Source organism: Peromyscus leucopus, chromosome X (genome assembly GCF_004664715.2).
Source record: "Peromyscus leucopus breed LL Stock chromosome X, UCI_PerLeu_2.1, whole genome shotgun sequence".
Lineage (NCBI taxonomy): Eukaryota > Metazoa > Chordata > Mammalia > Rodentia > Cricetidae > Peromyscus > Peromyscus leucopus.
The window spans coordinates 73410493-73432381 of NC_051083.1; positions in this window are offsets into that span (position 1 = coordinate 73410493).

A 21889-nucleotide genomic window follows, 5' to 3' on the forward strand; every position below is an offset into this window, starting at 1 on the left:
AGCTACAATAAGAAAAGGCATATACCACCACATCAAAGCTGGACAACACAACCCAAATAGGAGGAAAAGGGTCTCATAAGCAGTCAAAAGAACCACTGTTAGGAATCCCACCAGAGCAACAAGGTATTCAGCCATAACATATATACAGATGACATAGGTCAGATCCTACAGGCTCCCTGATCTCTGTGAGCCCTTATGAGTCTGTGGAGCATTTTCTCCTGGTGTCCCTGACCACACTGGTTCCTCTCATTCTTTCTCCCCCTCCCCTACCACAGGCCTCCCAGAGCTCTGACGAGTGTTTGGCTGTGGGACTCTGCAACTGCTCCCATCAGTTGCTGGATGAAGTCTCTCTGGTTTCTTTGATGACAGTTCTGCTAGGCTCTGCTCCCAATACACAGTGAGGGTAGAACAAACTGTAGGTTGAAGGTTTTGTGGCTGAGTTAGTGTAGTAATCACTTCATTTGAGGACTTGTCTGGTTACAGAAGATGGCCAATTCAGCTTCCATGTCCCCCATTACTAGGAGTCTTTGCTCAGATTACTCTCATAGATTCCACAGTGTTTCCATTGCACTAGATTTCTACCTTGCCCCACAAATGCCCCCAAATTCCAGTTATTTTTCTTAGTATTTTCTTGCACCCTACCAGGAGCTGATTCTTCCTGTTCTTACTCCCACTCATCCCCAGTCCATGTACAAGTTTTATTCTATTTCCCCTTCCCAGAGATATCCTTGTGTCCCCCACTAAACCCTCCTTGTTACTTAGCCTCTCTGGGTCTGTGGACCATAGCATGATTATCTTTTATTTTATAGCTAATAACCACTTATAAGTGAGTACATACCATGTTTGTCTTTCTGGGTCTGGCTTTCCTCATGTATGATGATTTTTTTCTAGTTTCATCCATTTGCCTGCAAATTTCAAGATGTCATTTTTTTAAGATGAGTAATACTTCATTGTGTAAATGTACCACATTTTCTTTGTCCCCTTTCTTTTGTGGTACATCTAGTTTGCTTCCAGGTCCTGACTATTATGAATAAAACTCCTATGAACATAGTTTAGCAAGTGTCCTTGTGGTATATTTGAAGACCCTTTGGTATGTGCCCAGGAGTGGTATAGCTAGCTAGGTCTTGAGGAAGATTGATTCCCAGTTTTCTGAGGAAATACCATATTGATATCCAAAGAGGCTGTATAAGTTACACTCCCACCAGCCAGTGGAGGAGTGTTCCCCTTGCTTCACATTCTTGCCAGCATGAGCTGTTTCTTGTGTTTTTATCTTATCCCTTTTGACATGTGTAAGATGGAATCTCAGTATTGTTTTGATTTGTACTTTCTTGATGGCTACAGATATTAAACATTTTTGAGTGTTCCTTGGCCACCTGGGATTCCTCTGTTGAGAATTTTGTTTAGATCTGTACCCCATTTTAAATTGGATTATTTAGTTTGTTGATGTCTTATTTCTTGAGTTCTTTATATATTTTGGAGATCAGCCCTCTATCAGATGTAGAGTTGGTGAAAATTTTCCCCCTTTCTATAGGCTGGTGTTTTGTCCTACTGACTGAGTCCTTTGCCTTACTGATGATTTTCAGTTTTGTGGGGTCCCACTTATTCATTGTTGATCTTCATGCTTGGATTATTGGTGTTCTGTTCAATGAATTCTCTCCTGTGCCAATGCATTAAAGGTTATTTGGCACATTCTCTTCTATCAGGTTCAGTGTATCTGGCTTTATGTTGATGTCTGATCTACTTTGACTAGAGTTTTGTGCATGGCAATAGATATAAATCTATTTGCATTCTTCTCTCAGAGATCAGGCCTCAATTTTCATTTCCTGAGACTTGAGCAAGCAGTTTCTGGGAGGGCCATGAACAAAAGACATAGTCCTTGCAGTAGCTCCCTTTCTGCATGTACTCTGAATTTGGCAATGTTCCTTCTATTTCTGTTTTGTGGAATAATTTGAGAAGTATTAGTATTAGTTCTTTTCTCAAGGAATTCTGCCCTAAACACATCTGTCCCTGGGCATTTTGTTGTTGTTCAGAGAGTTCCAATAACATCTTCTATGTTCTTAGGGTTTATAAGTCCATTTAAAGTGTTTAGGTGCTGTTGATTTAACTTTGTTAAGTGGTATCTATTGGGAAAGTTGTCCATTTCTTTTAAGACTTCCAATTTTGTGGAGTACAGGTTTTAGAAGTATGACCTAAAGATTCTTTGGATTTCCTTTGTGTCTGTTGTTATGTCCCCTTTTTGTTTCAGATTTTATTGATTTGGAATTTTTTCTCTGCCTTTTGGTTAGTTTCAATAAGGGTTGGTCTATCTTGTTAATTTTCTCAAAGAACCAAATCTTTGCTATATTGATTCTTTGCTTTGTTCTCTTTGTTTCTGTTTTATTGTTTTCAACCCTGAGTTTAATTTTATTTCTTGGCATCTACTCTTCCTGGATGAGTTTGCTCCTTTTTGTTCTAGACCTTTCACGTGTGCTGTTAATTTGTTAATATAAGGTTTCTCCAATTTCTTTATGAAGGCTATGAATGTTCTTCTTATCACTACTTTCATTGTATTCCATAAGTTTGGTTATGTTGTGCATTTGTTTTCATTGAATTCTAGGAAGTGTTTAATTTCTTTATTTGTTCCTTGACCCAGTGGTAACTCAGTAGAGAGTTGTTTTCATGAGTTTGTAGGCTTTCTGTTGTTTTTGTTATTGTTGAAATTCAGCTTTAGTCCACGATGGTCTGATAAGATAGAGGGTTTGTTTCCAAGTTTTTCTATCTACTGAGGCTTGCTTCGTGACCAAGTATATGGTCAGTTTTGGAGAAGGTTCCATGCAGTGTTGAGAAAAAGGTACATTCTTTTGTTTGGGGGTGAAATGTTCTGTAGATGTCTGTTATGTCCACTTAATTCATAATGCCTGCTAGTTCCATTAGTTCTGTTTAAATTTTGCCTGAATGACCTATCCAATGGTGCAAGTGTGGTATTGAAATCTCCCATTATTAATGTATGGAGTTCAATGTGTAATTTAAGCTTTAGTAATGTTTCTTTTAAAAAGTGGGGGCCCTTGCATTTGGAGCACAGATGTTAAGAACTGAAACACTATCTTGGTGTATTTTTCATTTGATGAGTTTGAAATATATCCTTCTCCATCTCTTTTGGTTAATTTTGGTTTGAAGTCTATTTTGTTAGATATTAGAATAGCTATACAGGGTTGTTTCCTGTGTTCATTTGCTTGGAAAATCATTTCCATCACTTTACTCTGAGTTAATGTCTACCTTTGGTGTTGAGGTGTGTTTATTGTATGCAGCAGAAGATCCTGTTTTTGTATCCATTCTGTTAACCTATGTCTTTTCATTGGGGGAATTTAGTCCCCCAATAAAATCCCAGGATCAATGGATTTGAGTCCATTGATATTGAGAGATATAATGGCAAATGATTGTTATGTTCTATGATTTTGTTGTTTCTGTCAGCAGTGATACTGTGTGTGTATGTATGTGTTTATGTATATGTGTCCCTTCTTTGGGTTATGCTGGTATTAGTTTATTTATTGCTGATATTTTTGTGGGTGTTGTTAACTTCGTTGCATATGAGTTTTCCTTCTGGTACCTTTTGCAGGACTGGATTTATAGATAGATGTTATTTAAATTTGACTATTTTATGAAATATCTTTTCTCCATTTATAGTGATTGATCATTTTGCTTAATATACCTTCTGAGCTGGTATCCATGGTCTCTTAAAGTTTGCAAGGCACCTGTCCAGAGCCTTCTGGGTTTTAGAGTCTCAATTAAGATGTTAAGTATAATTCTAATAGGTCTGCCTTTATATGTTACATGGCCTTTTCCCCTTGAAGCTATTAATATTCTTTCTTTGTTCTGTACATTTAGTGATTTGATTATTATGTGTCAGGGGAACTATCTTTTGTGGTTCAATCTATTTGGTGTTCTGTAACCTTCTTGTACCTTTATAGGCATGTCCTTCTTTAGGTTAGGAAAATTTTCTTGTATGGTTTTGTTAAACATATTTTCTTGGCCTTTTTTTTGCTGGGATTCTTCTCATTCTTCTATTCCTATTATTCTTAGGTTTGGTCTTTTCATAGTATCCTAGACTTCCTGGATGTTTTGTGTTAGGATTTTTTTTTATTAGATTTAACATTTCCTTTGATGGATGAATCTATTTCTTCCATTGTATCTTCTATGCCTGAAATTCTCTCTTTGAACTCTTGTATTCCATTGGTGATGTTTGCATCTGTAGTTCCAGTTTGCTTATCCAGATTTTACATTTCCAAAATTCCCTCAGTTTGTGTTTTCTTTATTGCTTCTATTTCCAATTTTATATATTGAACAGTTTCTTTCCCCTATTTTTTCTTGTATTTCTTGGCATTCTTTAAGGGATTTATTGATTTCCTCCACTTTTTTTGCTTGTCTTTTCCTTGATATCTTTAAGGGATTTCTTTTCATTTCTTCTTTAAGGACATCTATGATCTTCATAAAGTTGATTTAAGGTCATTTTCTTGTTCTTCAGTTGTACTGTACTATTTGGATCTTGCTGTCAAAGGATAGCTGGGCTCTGGCTACCATTGACTGTGTTCTTACACTTGTGTTTAGGCATCTGAGTTTGGATTGACTATAGGCCTAGGTGCTGATTTCTGAGTTGGTCTTTGATGGGTATTTTGTTCCTTGGCTTCTGTTTCCTCTTTGGTCTTCTACTCTTTCTAGCTGAGGTTTCTCATGGCTGGCATGACCTCTGATTGTAGAGGTGTCTCTGTCCAAGTTGGAGGCTGACCTTATGAAGGCTGGCCTTATGAAGGCTAGCTTGGCCTTTAGTGCAACAGGGGGAGGTCTCTGCCTCAGTTGGGGTGGGATACTGTGATGAGAAAAGGAATGGAGTTTGGGGATACTGAATGAGTGCAGGAGGTACATTGGTGGTCTACCTCTCCGTGGTTCTGGCAGCAGGTGTGGTGTCCGGTCCAGCAGGGAGTCTCTGTCTGAGTTCCTCTGTCTGTTTTTCTGACTTGTTTGGCCTGAACCTCCTCTTCAAACTGCTGAAGCCTACACAGTTCTTCCAACAGGCATGTGGCACAGCCATCTCCTAAGGGACAGTCAAGAAAATGGCATTCCTGTGTGGGGATATTTTAATTGTGATGAAATGTGATTTTATTTGTATGTTAATAAATAAAATTTGCCTGGAAATCAGAGGTCACATAGCAAGGTCACATAGCAAGCTATAAGCAGAAGACCAGTGGTGGTAGCACAGGCCCTTAATCCAATCACATGGCAGCCAGAGTCTCTGTGTGGTCAAGGACAAAGCCAGTGTGGTGACACGAGCCTTTAATCCCAGTACCAACCATACAGACCTGTAGGTCTGTATAGACAGGCAGTGATGAGGAAGTCACATGGCTGGGCTTAGAGCCAATGAGAAAGCAGAACAGAAAGGCAATAAAAACACAGGTTACACAGGAAGAAACTCTCTCTGGGGAAGCAATGGTAGTGAGGTGGTAAGATAAAGTAGTCATGACTCTTCGCAAGTTCTCTGATCTCTTTGGCTATTACCTCTGTATATGGCTCTGTGTTTTTTATTTAATAAGACTGTTTAGAAATTTGTCTACATTCCTGTTTGACAGAGTTCTACCAAAGCTGAGCCACATGCTACAATTGTTGACTCGATGCCCTTTACTTTCAGTTTGAATCTCTGCATGTTACACTCTTGGGAGGCTATTAGCATAATAATTCACCCATGTCCTTTCTGAGAAAATTGTTTCTGTATCCCCCAAAAAGTCTTGAATGTACTACCCCCTGCTTTCAGGGAAGTAACCCTAGTTGACCCTATTTGGGAGTCTTCTCTGTGCCTTGAAGATTGTTATCTGCCCCTATGCAAACTCAAGAACAAAATTGTAGCAGGAATCTTAAAAAGTCTTATTAATAAAATCAAACCTGAGGCCAGTTATTGGGGTGAATGCTGGAAGATCAGAGAAGCAGAACAAGCCACAGCTACCTCGCCTTGCCAGTTCCTCAGCTGATCCTGTTCCCTCAGACTGGAAGCCTCTGAGTCCTCATCCAAATTGGTCTCAGCTGAACTGCTGCTCAAAAGCCTAAAAGCTTAACCAGCCAAATGCTTCTAGTTTCTGGTCTTCACACCTTATATATCTTTCTGCTTTCTGCCATCACTCCCTGGGATTAAAGGTTCACTTTCTGGGATTAAAGGCGTGAGTCACCATGCTTGGCTGTATCCTTGAACACGCAGAGATCCAGATAGATCTCTGTCTCTGGAATGCTAGGATTAAAGGTGTGTGCTACCACTGCCTGACCTCTATGTTTAATATTGTACCTGTTCTGTCTCTGATCCCAGATAAGTTTATTCGAGTGCACAATATTTCAGGGAACACAATACCACCACAGAACCCTGTGGTTTCAGAAGAAGCTGACAAGGTTCAGCAGGAAAGGAGAATTGGCAGCAGATCAGAGTACAGAACTCCATTTACAGTATATTTAAAATTTCTTAGAAACATAAGAAATTTTATCTACAAGATAGAGGACCATATATACTGACTCTAAAAAGAATTCAGCAATAAGAGGTAGATGACTAGGATAATGTAACAGCATGCATATGTGGTGTAAGATGTAATGATATAGAGAATTTACAAAGTGTAAGGTATTAAGGCTTGTCATTCCTAAAAAGATTGATTTACATCAGGCTGCTGTTATTTTACCCAATTTAGAAACAAAAAAAAATATTTTATTTGACAAATTCTTATAAGATTAGAAATACAAATGTTATAAAGAATTGAATGACAGCTACAATGGTTTCTAAGCTTGAAAAAGTTCTGAGGCTTAGGCTAATTTGCAAGTAATATGATTGACCATCACAAGTTAATAATATATTGCTTAAAGCATGATGATTTACCTGGACTGACTCAAATATTATCTAACACATTTTGAAACTGCAAACTGCTGCCAGCCTGTGAACAGGCTGCTACATTATGCTTGCTTAAGCTGAAATGATCTGTAGAATTCTAGGAATAAGGATATGGGATTGATAATCAAATCTATTCTATCTGTATTTAACCTGTAACCCATGCATGCTTGAGAAGTATTCCTGGGACAAAATGGTGTAATCTGTATCTCTTGAGATAATCATGAATGTTTTTAAAATCTTTATAAAGAAAATTTCTGGTTGCTAGCCAGTCATATTTGCAAAGTCTCCCCATCTAGGGGTCAGAATGACTTTCTTCTCACCTGATTCTTACATCCTCTCTGGAACCTGTTCACTGCTGGGGCTGACCCCCAGCAGGCATGGCCTACTCCTGAATAGCAGAAGTCAGCTCAGAGGTGGGGCTAGGGGCAGCAGTAGGGGATAGTGGGATAGCAGGATCAGTGTAATGAGTCTTTGGGAACAGAACCTAGAGAGTGGGGCAGCTTAGTTTGCAAGTGAGTCACTCACCAGTTTTTCTCTCATGTGTGAATCCTGACAAACCATAAATTGCAAGGAATTTGTTTATTACATTTAGGTTATCCCATTTGTTGGCATCCAATTATTTTTAGTATGATCTATTTATATGATTATCGCATTTCTAGAAAAAAAATTAACTGCTGCAATGTTACAACTTGGCAGTACTGATTTTATTTGTGCTTCTTTTACTCAGTAAAATGTAGTTTAAAGCTTGTCAATTTTGTTGATATTGTATATCTAAATATTTATTTTTTATGATTTTTCTATCATTTTCCCCTGTCTACTTTTCTTTATGACTCTCCTCTACGGTTATCATCTTTTTAATTGATTGGTTCTGGGTTTGACTTATTCCTTGCTCTTTCCTACAAGTGTAAGTTTACATTGATGGATTGAAGTATATTTTAATATAAGCATTTATATGTCAGTTTACAAGCAAGGCAAATAATATATAGTATTGGGCCCAGTATAATTTTTTAAAAAAAATAATGTGTTTAAGTTTATTATCTATACATATATAACCAAAAGACTAAAAAATTAATAAGTTGCATATTAACTCACCTACATAGTATTTTTGTGAGGAAGATGTTACAAACATTTTCATTTAGAAAATTTTAATGCCTAAATACAGTTATTAGTCTTGGTCACTATATAGTATAATAGATAACTTATTCACACAGTTTAACTCATTTTTTAAAACTTTTCTCTGCTTCCTCATTCTCCCAAACTACTCCCAGCATCTAATAACTACTATTCTAAACTCGATGTCTGTGAAATTTTTTTGACTCAACATATATATGAGATCCTTTAACATGTGTTTAGTGCCTGAATTGCTAAACTAAACACACATGGTTTTCCCTCTTATATTCCTACTTATATGCACTTTATTTTTATTGGTTCCAGTGGGATATAACACCCTAAATTTGTAAAAAATATCTTAAATAGATAATACCTTGCTGAAGTTTAATATAGCATATACCCAATAAAAGTAACATTGAATTTTGACTCCTATGTGTTGGTGTGGAGAAGTGGTAGGATCTTTAAGAGGAAATAACAAATTAGGTCATAAAAGTCATGCTATCATGCAAGGATTCTTGTAGTCTGTATAAGGATATAATAAAACAGTAACTATATCAAATTTTTCATACTTTCTCCTTGCTTGCTAGGTTGACTTCTTTTTACTCTCAGATTTTGGTGACTGTTAGAGATATAAGTTTGAAAACAGTCAATTTGTTGTTGTTCTTTTGAAACCAGCCAGTCTGCATCTTTCAATTGGTGTGGTCAGAAAATTTGCCTTTGAAGTGATTACTGAGTTGTTTTTTTTTTCCCCACTTTTGGTTTCTGAAGGTTGTTGTTCTGTTTGGATTATTACTGTTTCTTTGCTCTCGTGACTGTTCACATTAGGGGTTTACTGAATTACTGTGTTAAACATTGTAGGTATTTCACAGATCTCTTATGTTCATCTATTTCTGTCATGAAACATATCCTTTCCTGTACTCTCATGGATGATACTATCTTCCTCTGAGTATGTCATCCCTTCAAGCATGTTCTGCAGTGCTGAGTTGATAGACATAATTGCCTTAATCCATACTCAGTTTGAAATGTTCTCATTGCTTCATTAGTTGGAAGAGAGGATTTTACTAGTTATAGCAGTCTTAGGTGATGGTTATTTGATTTCAAGACATGAAATATATAATTTTATGCTTTCCTGACTTTTAAGGTTGATGATGAAATATCTGATGTTGTACTTGTATAAAATGAGGATTTGACCACTGCAAAGTATGGTTGAGAGGTTTTTATTGTAGATATGAGGGAGAGTACAGCCAGAGGGATCTGGAAGAGTCAAGAGCTGTCAAGAAAAAGTAGTAGACTAAACATAACCAGCAGACTGAACAACTCTGTGAGAGGAGAGCGAGAGGGGAACAGCAGGATAGGAGGACCAAGACAGCAGGCCAAAAGAGGGGGAGCCAAGAGGCACTAAACAAGCCAAGAGAGCACATGGCAAAAATGACAGGGTTATATATGAATGAGAAGCTGTAGGAAGGGAAGCCCATGAGCTGGAGAAGTTTACGGTAGGAGGTGGATAAAAGGAGCTGAGTAGACCCAGGAGGCCAATATAGACTTTGTAACAGGTACTTGACTTGTGATGGTGAAAGAGCCTGGAAGCCAGCATGAGCTCTGGTATTCTAATAGGAACCACAGCTAGCTAATTGTTCTCAGTTTCTTTTGAATCTTACAGTTCAGATATTTATAACTTTGTATGTGAGTTGATGTTTCCTCCCTTGTAGCTTTTAATATTGTATCTTTGCTTTGGAGTTTCTTTAATTTTTATAGTGTGTGTGTGTATGTGAGGAGGTGAAGTGAGAGGTGAAGTGATTACCATGTTGACAGTCTCTCCACTGCAGACTCCCATAAAGGAATTCTGCTTTTGTTTTTCTTGCAGAGTTTCTGTTCTAGCCCCTTACCTTCACATGGTGAACCCAGCCTCTATTCTGAGTATGTGAGCTCCTTCCATTTCATTTTTTTCTCCTTATTCACACACACACACACACACACACACACACACACACACACACACACAGTTCTAATGGACTTTTCAATTCAGTTATTACATCTTTCACTCGGTCTTAGGTAAACTTAGGTAAACTGTGATAAATAGCAAAACGAAAAGCATCTTGGGAAGGAAAGGGTGTGTTTCAGCTTACAAGTTTTCAAGTCACACACTGCATTACTAAGGGAAGTTTAGGCAGGAACCTGGAGACAGGAAATAAAAAAACACAAACCAGGAAGGACTGCTGCTTACTGGCTTGTTCCTCCTAGATGTCTTAGTCTATTCTTATATACGTCAAGAACACCTGCCCAGGACTCATAGTTCTCACAGGGGCCTCCTGGACACTCCCACACCAATCATTTATCTAGAAAATACACCACAGGCTTGTCTGCATACAAATCTTATGAGAACATTTTCTCAATTGAGGTCCTCTCTTAGATGACTCCAGCTTCTGGTTAGTTGACAAATAAGCTAAGGAACATACAGACCCCAAAATAAGTTTTGTACTTTTTATCATTTTACCTTTTTCTTAATAGTTTCATTTTTTCACATGTAATTTTTTATTTCCTTTGCTCTCCATATCAGTGTTGGTTTTCATACAAATTAATTTATCTAGGATAGTTTAAGCATTCTGTTCAGCAGGTGCAGTCCATGTTCCTTAGTAGTTAGTTTCTGAAATAGTTTATCACACCAGATGGATTATGATTCTCTGTTTTTGTATGTTTTCTGATTTTTTGTTCAAAACTGAACAATTGAAAATATTTTTGCACTTCCAAATCTTTGTGAGCTATGTCTGAACAGTTATATCTATATGTAGTTAGATCAGTTTGAATTTCTTATATTTTTATTCCTATGTACTTTTCTTATGTCAGGGTTGTATACTGGTATTTTTTCTTGCTTTCTTCTTGTATGCCACAAATTTTATGCCTTAATTTCCTGAAAAGTCTCTCCCCTGTTTTTTCTTAGATCCTCCAGTGTTCTACTGTTATTTTTCTGTGTGTAACATCTTGTTCATGGACACTCATGGGTAGGTAGTCCCACAGTAATTTTAACATTCTGTGAAATAAACACAACACTCAAACTATGCCACATTCCTCATCAACACTTTGAGTCATGAAAGAGAAAACATTCCCTCAAGCAGTCCCTAGACGGTTTAGGATAATACAAAGAAGTTGTTCTTTTTTTTTTTACTCATCCCTAGGGAGAAGACAGGCCTTAGGCAACTTCCTCCCAATTTTGACAGGAATTTGAGAATATTTAAGAGCTTACATAACTTTACCACTTTTTGTGTTCATTCGATATCTATTTTCATAAGTGTAAGACACTGAGAAGATATTATAATAGGCAAACATTTCTTGAACAGAACCAGAATTTCCTCTTCTTTGATTATCATTTTGTACCAAATCTACATTGTTTACTAAGGACATAAGAAATAAATCAAAAACAAATAATAACATTGTCATATGTGTTTTAAAGTTTTCTTTCTAAAACATTGAATGCATGAAAAAGAATAAAGCTTTATTATTCCTCACTTGGAAATGATGGATTTTTTAACTTAGCAAATGAGGATTTGATAATATACTGTATTCTGATATAAAACAAAAAGCTAATTAATAGAATTTGACGAAATAGAGACTTGTGTTTTGAACTGTGTTAACTGATTGTATGCATTCAGAATCTTTGTAACTAGGATTTTACATATTGCTACTAAATATTATAGCCCAGTACAGAATAAATGGTAGGTATCCTTTTCTTCAGTTGAAAGTAAGATGCATTTACATCACAAATGGAAGAACAAAATAATAAATTGAAGTAAAAATCCAGTTTCATCATATTAAGCCTGGACGCTCCAAGTGTCATGACCGATATTAGTTATCACCTTGACACACCTGGTAAGGTGGAACATCATTTGAACAACTATATCCATCAGATTAACCTGTGGGTGTTTCTTTGGGGAAAGCATGGAAGCTAGAACATCGCTGCCCATAGGGACAGGAACATGCTATGAGCTTGTTCAGATTGCATGGAACAGGAAGCCAAGATGACAGGCAACAACCAGAATTTGGTATAACATTCCAAGTAATGGGCTACTTCAACATCTAGGCCCATGTCCCAAAGGTTTGAATTATCTCTCTAAATTGCAACAACAGTTGAGGACTAGGTACTCAAACATATGTTCCCATGAGGAACATTTCACATTTAAAGCATAACAGGCAAGAATATCTATTATTACTGGTGTCACCACATTATCCTACACTGCTACTTGGCTACATTATTTTTGTTTCTCATATTGTATTTAAGGTTGAGGCTAAGTTCTCTCGTACTGCAATGATTAAGGAAATGTGAAGAAGAAACTCAACCTGTGAAATTACTTGTAGATCAATTTGAGTAAAACACTGTGATAAATTCAATTGTAAATGGTGGTAAGATCCTGTTTGGATGTTTGTGGGCTAGTGTTTTCATAGTGAAAAGATGGAATGCTGCTACTGATTCACATAAACTCACACACACACACACACACACACACACACACACACATGTGTGTGTATGTATATGTATGTATGTGTGTATGTATATTATAAATGCACATATGTTAGTCCTATATATCTTCATTGGGATGGCTTGGATAATAATCTATAAAATGGTAAGACCCACTCTTATAAGTTTGTTTGTCACATTTACTATCATAGAGAGATATATGAGGTCCATGTCAATTCTACCTCAGGCCTAATAAAATTAGAAGTAGATGATAGATGATTAAGTGAAATCAGCTGTATTTCTGAGAAAGACTTAAGTGACATTTCTTTGTCTATATAGTCTTTTCTAATATTTCTTTTTTCCTGACAAATTTTGACAGTCCACTCACTAGAAACATAAGCTATTGCAAAATAAAAAGCATGTACATCAATAAATTATCAATGGCAATTCAACGGGAAAGGTACTTTCAGAATTCTTGTTCTCGTGTTCCAAAGAGAAATCTACATATCTATTTTTTCCTTTGACATAGAGATACAAATCATCACTTCCATGGTTTTAGCTTATTCATAGTATATGAAATTACCACTCTCTAATTTCAGAAGCCTTTAACTAACCCAGAAATAAAAGTGGCACCTATTAGCAGTTATTCCTCACCCTCCCTTTCTTATCAGTGTTTCTGCTTGCAATTTCCTCTTTTCAAAATTTTGATGTTTTAAGGTTTCTAAAAAAAATGTTAGAGGAAAAAGGAAATAAAAACAAGATGCTTGTCAGAAAGAAATTGCTAATATTTTAAGGAAGTTCTAGCATCTAGCATTAAGAGGCCTGGAAAATTATGAGCAACATAGGGACATCTCTCTAGTACAGATAAATTAGCAGGAAGATGAATTAAAGCATTTGTTAGTTTCAAAGTGACCAATAGATAACTGAAAGGAAATATGAATCATTTGATGTGTGAAATAAAATGCCTTCTTTCCCTTCAATCAATGATAATTTGTAACAGCTCCTGCTGTGGGATGGTCTATATGTCAAATTACTCTGATTGGTCAATAAATAAAACCTAATTGGCCAGTGGCTAGGCAGGAAGTATAGACAGGACTAACAGAGAGGAGAACTAAGGAAACAGGAAGGGAAAGGGAGACACTGCCAGCCACCGCCATGACAAGCCCCATGTGAAGATGCCGGTAAGCCACAAGCCATGTGGCAAGGTATAGATTTATGGAAATAGATTAATTTAAGTTATAAGAACAGTTAGCAAGAAGCCTGCCATGGCCATACAGTTTGTAAGCAATATAAATCTCTGTGTTTACTTGGTTGGGTCTAAGCAGCTGTGGGACTGGCGGTAGACTGAGATTTATCCTGACTGTGGGCCAGGCAGGAAAACTCTAGCTACAAATGGTGCCCAACGTGTTGCAAAAGTTTCCACCTAAAAACTGAGAAAAAAGATTCTAAAATGGAGCTAAAAACAGTCCTAGTTGTCTCTTTCAAGTTAGCAGCAGCCTTCATGTTTGACCTACTATCTACTATGGCGGGTTCCTGGCGTGTGTACTCAACCTGCCCTATGGCAGGAACAAGGCCTGGACAAGTGGCACATTAAGCTGCGTGGTGGATTTAGTCTTTGCTAGTACAAAACAAAAAAAGGAGGTTTCTGGGCTACACTCTGCTTTGGTAGAAGCATAGACCCACTATTTCTGAGAGCTGATCACTCCCAGAGCTGGCAGAAAATGTACCACCCCGAGATTGGGAAGCTGAAGTGGGCAGAGCCAGCAGCCACAGTGCTGTTTCAGTCTTAGAATGCTGTAGTTTAAAGCAATAGGCTCAAGGTAATATAAAAAATAAGCCACATAAAGATGGATACCACACAGAGAATCTGGATTATGTTCTCTTTGATATTCATAACTGAAGAAAAACATTTTATTGCAAAAGCTGTTGAGTTAAGCCAAAATGAATATTTTAAAGGTACCTTGACTTCAAAATTTGCATGTAAGGATATATTGCTTTGGAAAGGAGGCTCTGCTTTTGTTTCCACAGAAAGCCAGAGGCTATGGATTTGTTCCAGATTAAGATACATCATGTTGCTGGAGGGCTTCTCTCCAGGTTCCCCAAGCCCCGCAGTCCCACAATCCACTTATAAAATAATCACTCAGACGCTTATATCACTTATAAACTGTATGGCCGTGGCAGGCTTCTTGCTAACTGTTCTTTTATCTTAAATTAACCCATTTTTATAAATCTATAGCTTGCCACGTGGCTGGTGGCTTACCGGCGTCTCTACATGCTCTTCTCCTGGCGGTGGCTGCAGTGTCTCCCTTCCTTCTTCCTGTTTCCCCAATTCTCCTCTCTCTTTGTCCCGCCTATACTTCCTGCCTGGTCACTGGCCATCAGTGTTTATTTATATAGAGTGATATCCACAGCACTTCCCCTTTCTTCTTTTTTTAAAAAGGAAGGTTTTAACTTTAACATGGTAAAATTACATATAACAAAACAATTACCGAGCAAGAATTATAGTTACAATATTAAAGAAGATGTCCTATCTATCTTATATTTGTGAGTTTAAGGTTTTATATCTAACTTATCTTTTATCATAACTGAGGAAATTACAACTATCTAGTCTTCAACCACATCAAAGACCTGAGAAGGAACATAATGGTACCTGAGAAATGGTAGATGGATGCAAGCAACTTTCGGGAATCTTGCAAAAGTAGACCAAGATAGCTGGCAGCCTGGACAGTCACCTAATGTTTTTCAGCATTGTTGGTGCATTCAAATTGGCTACAGGCCTAGAGTATCTGACAGACCATTTTTAGAAGCAGGAATTTTAAGAGACCATCTTACCCTGTCTTGGCAGAGTACAGTGGTCGCTTTTCTTGTGTCCCGCTTGTCCAGAAAGGACAGCATTGCATTTGTACTGTCAGCCATCAAGGCAAGGGCAGTTCTTTGCCCAGTAGGCCATTTTGTGCCAAAAAGACAAACTTCCAAATGGAAATGTCTTAGAAGCCCAACATTCTCTCGGGATCAAATTGGTGCAGCCAGGAGCAAATGTGTCTCACGTCAACAGAATTCTAAGTTATTTAAATGCCATATTCTCCAGGTCTATGAAGTGTTTGAAGATTACCTATCTATCTGAAATATACCTATGTATACCTAGAAGACTTAACTAACATGGCTACAGATATGATTATCATAGATGACTAATTATTAATCTATTTTTTAATTATCCATTACAATTTTAAATGAGTTATATAAACACAACACCTCAAACAAGAATAGAAATATATACATATATAGAGAGAGTATAACAAAATTAACTTCAAGTTTGTATCAATGAACCAAAATTTATACCAATGTAAAACATTTTAAACATAAACTAAAATCTATACCAATGTAAAACATTTTAAACAAGTTATTCTTTAAAAGTAGGTTCATTAATCTACCCTTTTATCTTATCATCTCCATATCCTCCTATATATCATATCCCCTTTTCTTTTTTAGAAAGAGATCACATTTATAATCAACCTGTTTTAAATAAAAATATTGGTTTTTCTCTGTCCCACACCAGAGGGCTCTTCTGATTTGGGACACAAGAATCTCTTAACCATTTTTTTTTAAAGCAATATGTCTGGGTTTAGAGGGGGAGTGAGCCAATTCCACCTCTAAAGCCAGCTTGGTATATTTGGGAATTTGGGCGTAGCATCTCTTACTACTTCCTGCTGGAGGTGGGCGCTGTATCTTATGGGGATACAAAGAAAATTTTAGACCTATGGGGTAGTCCGTGAGGCTGTATTGTGTGAACCAGTTGCCTTGAAACCGATCTGGATGTTGGATCATCTGGGCCATGGTGTCATCGGAGGCCTTTCAGGGGGTCTTGGCTGGTGAAACCTGATGTATCTTAATCTGGAACAAGTCCACAGCCTCTGGCTTTCTGTGGAAACAAAAGCAGAACCTCTTTTCCAAAGTAACATATCCTTATATCCAAATTTTGAAGTCAAGGTACCTTTAAAATATACATTTTGGCATAACTCAACAGCTTTTGTAATCAAATGTTTTTCTTTAGTTATGAATATCAAAGAGAACATAATCCAGATTCTCTGTGTGGTAGCCATCTTTATGTGGCTTATGTTTTATATTACCTTGAGCCTTGAGCCTATTGCTTTAAACTGTACCATTGTAAGCCCGAAACGGCGATGTGGCTGCTGGCTCCGCCCACTTCAGCTTCCCAACATGGCAGTGGTACGTTTTCTGCCAGCTCTGGGAGTCATCAAGTCTCAGAAATAGTGGGTCTAAGCTTTTATCAAAGCAGCGTGTAGCCCAGAAACCTCTTTTTTTTTTTTTTTTTTTTTAAATACTAGTAAAGACTAAATCTACCACACAGCTTAATTTGCCGATGGCAGATGCCTCATTTCCGCCATACTGCCGGTCAAACGCACCCGCCAGGAACCCGCCAGTGTCCAAACTTGAGTTTTGCCACATCTAGCTGCCCGTATGAGACAAGAAGCAGGAACCTGGTTTTGGCTCTGTTTAGAATTGGTTATTAAATATTCTCAGGTTTAAGGTGGAAACTCGAGCCGTTGGGCGCCATTTGTTGCTGGAGGGCTTCTCTCCAGGTTCCCCAAGCCCCGCAGTCCCACAATCCACTTATAAAATAATCACTCAGACGCTTATATCACTTATAAACTGTATGGCCGTGGCAGGCTTCTTGCTAACTGTTCTTTTATCTTAAATTAACCCATTTTTATAAATCTATAGCTTGCCACGTGGCTGGTGGCTTACCGGCATCTCTACATGCTCTTCTCCTGGCGGTGGCTGCAGTGTCTCCCTTCCTTCTTCCTGTTTCCCCAATTCTCCTCTCTCTTTGTCCCGCCTATACTTCCTGCCTGGTCACTGGCCATCAGTGTTTATTTATATAGAGTGATATCCACAGCAACATCAGGTTTGACCAGCCAAGATCCCCTGAAAGGTCTCTAATGACACAATGGCCCAGATTATCCAACATCCAGAATGGTTTAAAGGCAACTGGCTCAGACAATACAGCCTCATGGACTACTCTATAATCCTAAAATTTTCTTTGTGTCCCCACAAGATACAGTGCCCCCTCCAGCAGGAAGTAGTAAAAGAATCTATACTCAAATTCCCAAATTATATGTAATTTTACTATGTTAAGGTTAAAACCTTCCTTTAAAAAAAAAAGAAAGAAAGGGGAAGTGCTGTGGGATGGTCTGTATGTCAAATTACTCTGATTGGTCAATAAATAAAACACTGATTGGCCAGTGGCTAGGCAGGAAGTATAGGTGGAACTAACACAGAGGAGAATTAAGGGAATAGGAAGGTAAAGGGAGGCACTGCCAGCCGCCGCCATGACAAGCCCCATGTGAAGATGCCAGTAAGCCACAAGCCATGTGGCAAGGTATAGATTTACGGAAATGGATTAATTTAAGCTATAAGCACAGTTAGCAAGAAGCCTGCCACAGCCATACAGTTTGTAAGCAATATAAGTCTCTGTGTTTACTTGATTGAGTCTAAGTGGCTGTGGGACTGGCGGTAGACAGACATTTATACTAACTGTGGGCCAGGCAGGAAAACTCTAGCTACAAGCTCCATCAATATTCGTAACAAAGCAAAGACAGTATATCAATACTTTATCTCTTTCCCTATTTTTATTTAAGCAATTTATCTACTTATCTTGTCCCCCCCTCTTTGTATTATCTCTGAGAGTGCTTGTTTCCATGGCCACACATGTAGCTCTGAGGACACAAATTTCAAACTTCCATTCTCACCTTTAGCTATTTTTTATGCCAAGATTAGAAAAAAAATATTATAGAGAAAAGAGATTTTTCGTTCAAAATATGGAAATCTGTACAACTTTGAAACATTCATTATACACAAACTTTACAAATTTATACCAGACCATAATCTACCAAATAAAAGATGACTAACAAAATTCTCAAAAGAGATAGTGATTTGTGGGAAACACTTTTTGCCCAATTTAGTACAAGAAAAGATACAAACCAGACCTCAACTCTAAAAATAAGACCTTTACTCATTCTTGGAATACTACAAGCTAGCAAATGTGCAGCCATGTAGCTCATGTCAACAACAGTGGAGATGGTGTCCATTTGAGAGTCTTCTAAAAGCTTATTGCCACAGCAAATTCTGGTCACTTGCTACTTTTAAAGCCCAAAACACAGTACAAGATCTGATCACTTCCTCTGCTGTGCATTTTAGTTTGTCTCTATGTATGCTTATACAATTAAGTACTAGGTAAAAATTGTGATGTAAAATTTTGAGTACTACCATACTTAAAATGTTGAGTGTTGCTACTAAGCTTTTGGGGAAGTATCTTTATTGTTGTCAATGCTGTATGGTCATGTATTGAAGGCTAGATAACCAGCAAGCTTCTAGGTAAACTTTCTGTCTCACTTTACCACTTAATAGTGGGAGTGCTGATATTAGGTAATTGCCCTTCCTTATCTGGATTTTATGAGGATTACAGGCTTATGTGACAAGCAATTTGATCCCCTGAGGCATCTCACTGGCTACTACACCATTTATTATTACAGATTTTACAGTAACTCAAGACCAAATACAAAACCAAATGTACGTTTCTATTCTGAGCTGTAATTGAACCAGATCCTCATTATCCAATGTATACAAATCTTTAGAATGAATATTAGAAAATAGTTATAATATCTTTTAAGTGTTGTATCTTTTTAACTTTAGTAAAAATAAACATGTATACTCTGTAGTATGCATCTTATCTGAATTGACAAAAGTGTACCATTAAAAGCAGTAATTAATTCCCTGAATTTAATAACATTAAAATTTTATGTTTCTGTGTTAACAATTTATAGCTTTCCTATGACAAAAATTATTTTAACTAATAAAATCTTGAGAATACTCATTTTATCATATCATTTGATATGTAGCTATAATAATTTTGGGTCATAGACTTGTCAAGTCCTGAGGTAAACCCCAATAGATATTGATAAAATAGGAGTGAAAGGACATTTCTCATCCATCAAACCTACCACAATATACATAATTGTTATTTCTAAGTTCCTTACACAATAAACTTGGGCCACCTGGTACTTGCTGGCCACCAACCTAGTCTGATGTTCAGTAAGAAACCATGTCTTGAGAGACTATGCTGGAAAATGATGGACTGGGATTCTCACTCTTTTCCTATGGCTTTCATATGTATGCATAACTTTAACCTGCACATACATGTGTATGTGTGCATGGCTATCACACACATATACATATGCCCACAAATTATATACAAACAAACAACACACACACACACACAAAAAAAAAAAAAACAGTTGCCAGCAGGAATGATAGCAGCTGTCTGATACATATTCACCAAAAGTAAGTAAAGTTCATTTAAATCATTAACCAGAACCTGCAAGATAGCATGCTGGAAATGTAAAAAAGCCAGGCCATGCTATGTACTTGATATACTACAATTAGTAAGAAACACATGATAACTGCTGGCATATACTTCCCTGTCTGTTGAAGGACATGGAAAAGAAGAAATACATAACCAAGGACGCAAATAAAATCATCACATGTTGTGATAAATGCTGAAATCAGAAGCAATGCTGAAACAAGCAATGACAGGAAAGGCTTACTTTAATGTAATTGTGGGAAGATTTTTCTGAGAATGTCAGAGTTAAAATGATACCTATAGAAACAGATGTGAAAAAACAACAAAAGGTAACATTTCTAAGATTCCAGAAATATTGACATTTCACTTTGCCAAGCACTAAAACTGTTGGAGAACTCAACATTTAATTACCACAACTTTGTGTTTATAAACATGTTGTATATATTTAAGAACCCTATATAATATTATATTATGGCATACAGATGGATACTGAAAAGGAGAATTAAGTATAGCAAATTAGCATTATACTCAAATCATACAATGTTACTCTTGTCTATATATGCATGCAGGGGTTTATTGCACTGTGTCTGGTCTTATTTTCTCTGCATTCCATAAGTGGGAGAAGTTTCACTTTTCTGTTCCTTGGCAATGGGAGAGAGACGCGACCAGCAACTTCTCCCCTCTGCTTCCAAAATTCACCTTTGAATTTGAAATGTTTGGCTACAGATTTTTAATTATTGTATTTATTTATACTCTGTAGACTGGATAGGTTTGGTACACTGTGCAGACTAGATTGCCTTCAAATTAGTTATAATCTTCCTGATTCTCATCAGAAGCACAAAGACCGCAGGTATGAGACAAGATTCATTTCTTAATCCTTCCCATAAGTCAGGTGAAGTGGCATACATTTGTTATCCTAGCACTCAGGAAAGAGAGGCAGGAGGATTGTGACAATGTGGAGGCCATCTTGTCTACATAGTAGGTTCTCAGTCAGCCATAAATACATTACAAGGACCTATCCCAAAGCAAAAAACAGTAGCAAAAATGAATTGATCCTTGTTATTAGCAAGCTTTGGCCTGAGGATCTGAGAAGCACAGCACCAAGTTGATCATTTTATTCAACTAAAGGTACATCACTTGTAATCAATTCTATCTCCTTTATTTCTCTTGGTTCATTAATTTGTATCCATATTTAACACCATTTTCTTACCCGTTCCCATCAGCTATTCTAATCTGAGTAATGTTTTTCTTTGTTTCTATCAGAGATATTTTATTTTCTGCAGATTTATTTTCATTTATATACACATTATTCTAGGACATATCCCATTAGAATATACAAGGTTTTATTTACTCAGTAGTTTCTTTTTTGCAATTTTAATGTGAAGACAACTTTAGTTAGTATGTTAGTATACAATTTTGAAAGATACCCAAATATTTTAAATGTCATAAATTATATTTACGCTGATTTCAGATTTAGTAACTGTCCCCCTATATATCATCTTATACAATCATGGCATACTTATCAAAACTAAGAAGTTATCATTGATGCAGCAATATTACCAAATTTCAGGCAAGATTTCATTTATATTTTCACTAATGCTCAAGGAGCTCATACTATATTGAGATACCATGTGCTTTGTCAGTTCCTGTATATAATCTTAACAGTTTCTGAAGACTTTATTTTTCCTCTTCCAAGTGCTGATAAGACATGTGTATGCCATGATGAACATACATTGTATATGTATAATTTTATGGACATTAGTGTTTTGTCTGCATGTAGTCTTTCCAACATCTCCATGGCTGGTACTCATGGAGATCAGAAGAGGGTGTCTGTTTTATGAAACTGGAGTTACAGACTTGTTGTAATCTGCCATTTGGGTGCTGGGAATTGAATCTGGGTCCTCTGGAAGAAAACCAAGTTCTCTTAAATGCTGACCATCTCTCCAGCCTCACAATCTGTTTGTTTGCTTATATGAATTTGACATTTAACAATATTTACACATTGAGTAATTTTACATAAACAAATCAAAATTATAATCTTTATTGTGCAGAACAT